Source organism: Austrofundulus limnaeus, unplaced genomic scaffold (assembly GCF_001266775.1).
Source record: "Austrofundulus limnaeus strain Quisiro unplaced genomic scaffold, Austrofundulus_limnaeus-1.0 Scaffold741, whole genome shotgun sequence".
Classification (NCBI taxonomy): Eukaryota; Metazoa; Chordata; class Actinopteri; order Cyprinodontiformes; family Rivulidae; genus Austrofundulus; species Austrofundulus limnaeus.
In genome coordinates, this window is record NW_013953143.1 from 61,697 (window position 1) to 65,499 (window position 3,803).

At 38.1% G+C, this 3,803-nt stretch overlaps 1 long non-coding RNA gene across 1 annotated transcript; it reads right to left on the reverse strand.

The window, feature by feature from the left end:
• Positions 1–587: 587 nt before the first annotated feature.
• Positions 588–3,086, reverse strand: LOC106532269 (uncharacterized). Its single transcript, XR_001312046.1, has 3 exons — positions 3,030–3,086; positions 2,388–2,495; positions 588–1,254 (listed from the first exon to the last, which is right to left on the reverse strand). It is a non-coding gene; the product is annotated as an uncharacterized LOC106532269 (long non-coding RNA).
• Between the last annotated feature and the right edge of the window lie 717 nt (positions 3,087–3,803).

Genomic DNA, 3,803 nt, shown 5'->3' on the forward strand with positions numbered 1-3,803 from the left:
GTGTAGGTCTAAATATTAATCAGAGGACAAAGTAATATTTAATAGTTTGTGTTAAATTGTAGCATGATTCAAAAGTGCTAAACTCTGTATATATGCTCCACAAGCTAATATCTGTTAACCAGTTCAATAAATAACAGTGATTACATTGACTTTATAAGATTATTTTAATTTTAAACTGTTACATTATGTTCTGCTCAGATCACATTGAGCTAAATAAGATCAAATCTGCTGACTTGTGTTGTAAAATGAGACGTTTTCCTGCTTCTCTTCTGTTAATAAATCCATAACACAAACAGCTTTATTTAACACAAACAGCTTTATTTAAAACTTTAGATAGATTATATAAACTGTAAAATATTAATAATAATTTGATTAATATTATTATTAATAGTTTTTATGATTTCTACATTGTCAGTCCTTTTTTTCTGCTCTTTTGTCAACATGTACAGTAATGGGAAATCCAGACACTTGACCGTTTAGCGTTAGGTGTAAGCTTCACCAGCTGATCACACGGTCACGTGGTTTCTGCGCACTCCAGCTGTTCTATAGAACCTCCTTGCATGTGACCTAGCTTTTCCACGAGCTGCTCAGGAACCAGTTTGGCTACAGTCAAGCTGGGAGTATTTAGTTGCTCAGAGCTAATATTTGCAGTGTGACCTCAAACATTATTAAAAAAGATTTGTGCAAATATTACACAATAGTGCAGCATGTCACTGCAAACTGTGTGAGCGAGCTTATTTTGGTCTGGAAGCAGCAGTAGAGCTGTGTCAGGTATGGATGTTTCCTGGCCAAGGCGAGGATCCGTTTCTCCGTCATGGTGCAAGTCCACATCATCATCTTGCAGGATCACGTCTTTCTTCAGCACCTTGACCACGTAAACCTAGTCGGTGCCCTTCAGCTCTGCCAGCATCACCTGATCACAAGACCAAAGGTTGTCAGAACCAGAGAGGATCATTTCTGCTTCCTGTCAGGCGTGTGAGCAACATCGTACATTTCCAAAACTTCCTTTCCCCAGAACTTTAATAAACACAAAGTCATGCAGGTTTATCCTCTTGGTCTCTGGAGCACCTTGACCTATGACTTCTCCGTTCTTGTAGTTCTCTCTTTCTGCCTATTTGTTTCCACTGTCTTCTCCCTCATGGGGGGTCACATATTACAGTGGCAACAGAAGGGGAAGAGAGAGGGTGCGTCCTGTGCTCTTCACCGCGGTGATAAAGGACAGAGCTTTCCTGATGTTCTCCAGCTCCTTCACATCTGCACAGACAAATAAAAAGTGAGTCATGAAGAGTTTGTTCATGTGTTTAGGTTTGTTGCACACATTAAGTGAATGATCTGAAGTTTGCCCAACTGGATGACAGGGGGAGGTGGACACAGACTGTGAGCGGTCGTCTTCTGTTTGAGGAATCTCAGATAGAGACTGCTGAAGATCCTGAGCCTGAAGAAGCTGCTCAGAATACACAATACACAATCTCTTTCTGTTTCTCATTTAAATTAGTCTACAACACTTTTTTGGATGTGTTATTTTAACGATAACGAACAGGATCATTTGAGCTTTTTGTACATTTTTTTGTCTCTGCGTGCTGTTGGAGATCTTGTCAGGTGTTACTCCGAGGTCTGAGAGAACTTTAGCAATTCCTCTGGCGTCGACTCAGCAGTTTGGAGCCACGTTACTTTCACACCGTCTGTGCACATTCACGTTACACATTGAACAACAAGCAGCAGGTTAGTAAGTGCTGTTCCTTTTTCCAGCCAAAAGCAGTGATTCGACCTACACTTACCCATTCTTCTTTTACAAAGTCATGTCGCAGGTATGGCACTTTAAAGTCATTCCTCATTGTGCACTGCTCATAAAAGTCATTCCAGAACTCTGATAGCACATCACTTAAAACATCACCATCATCCACAGCCTTTTCCATTGTCCCATCAGGAAGAATAACCTCAAAGGACACATTTTCATTCATTATTTTTTCCTCAGAAAACACTTGGATTAGTTGTTTTAGGATTTGTCCTCAGTGAACCACAACAATAGTCTTCTCTTTTTCAGGCACATGCATAACAGGAGGCAGTGAAAGGTCCTCAGTAAGAGGTAAAGTGTCATCAAGAAGCCCATATGGTTCCATTTCAGAGGTGCCTTCAGTGCAAAAAGTCACAATGCCACTATCCTCCATGTCATAAACATTAAGGGTGGTTTCTTGGTCTGGAAAACTGTTAATTGGATTAGCAACAGCTTGAAAAGGCTCATCATCACTGCTGATAAGAACTGTGCTGCTTCCAATATAAATCACATCCAAGTTATTTAACTCCAAACTGGTAGCAGTAAAAACATCAGAAGGCTGAAGGGACATATCAGAATGACAAGGTTGAACTTCTGTACTTTCAAGATTTACCTTTGTAGCAACTTCTCTCTTTTTGGTTTTCAGGTAGAACTGCAGCACTGGCAACTTCACTCTTTCATAAAGCTCCCCAACAGTGACATCATCCTCTGGAGGATTTGCCTGAAAGTCAGTTAAATCCACTTCAAATTCAGAAATATTACCTTTTAAATTTGTCCCCCCTGGAAAAAAAGAGTTGTGTAGCTCTTTCTATTATGTCTTTTTTTTGTACTGTCCTTGGAAACACTCTCTTTTTGGGTTCCTCCACCTTTTTTTGTGCGCATCTGAACATTTGATTCATCTTTATCGCTGAAATGCAGCCAACAGTTCAATCTGTCTTTCACTTTTTTAGCATTTGAATTTGGATGCTCTTTGTTTCCTACAGTGTCTTTTGTGTTTCGGTTAGTTGATTTTCCTTTTAGTCTTTCAAAAAGTTTTGACTTGCGACTGCTAGATTCTGGTTCTCTGCGTCTGCAGTATCCAAGCACAGCCACTTGATCACCATAAGATGGTAAATATTCCTTCAATTCTTCATCCGTCATGAGCTTGATTACACTTTGATTGATCTAAAGTAAATAAAAAAATCAACAATAGAACTGCACATACAGATATGATCTGGATTTAATCATTTCCTAATAGCATTCTATGTGAACTTACCTTGTCCTGTTCCATTCGTTCGATGTCTTTCTCTGGCACATGTCTTGATCTTAAATATTCACAAAGTTCCTCCATCTTCTGATCTTTGCTTTACTATAGGTGAGAGAAACAAAATGTAGCTTAAAAAATCTGCCTCTTAAAATATTTCACAATTTAAAAATATATACCAGCCCTAATTTAAAACCAATAGATGAAATTTTACCAGCTGTTTTCTCTTTGAACTAGCTTCTTAGTTCAGTCCTGATTTAAGCAAAGCAATGCAACAACGTTGAGTGTGTACTGCTAACAATTATGTATACAGGGTGTATCAGAAGAAAAATACTCTCAGAAAAATTGCCACAAAATTCACATAGATAATAATATTGAAAATGTGGGCATAACCTGTGGTAGAGGGGATCATTCTGCTTCGAATGACACCAAAATCTTAGTTAACGCTCCAGTGAGCAGGGACAGTTGGAAATTCACAAAATTCATGTCCTTTGCGCAAGGAAATGTGAGGGTTAAAATACGATCTGTCACATAAAATTAAAAGTTTAAATGGTGTTTTACATGCATGCCAAGGTGTTTTTAAAAATATTAAACCTTTCATGTCCTAATGTCAAAAAAAAAAGTATCTCCTCTCACCCTAAAGTTCAGAGTAAATCAATTTTGTTTGACATAATTACAACATATAACATGCTCGAAACAAGGTTTTGTGGATTGTTTTTGTGTACAAGTTGTGTTATTTATTTGTTTCTGTGTTTAAACATTTGCTTTATTATTTCAAAGTTTCTC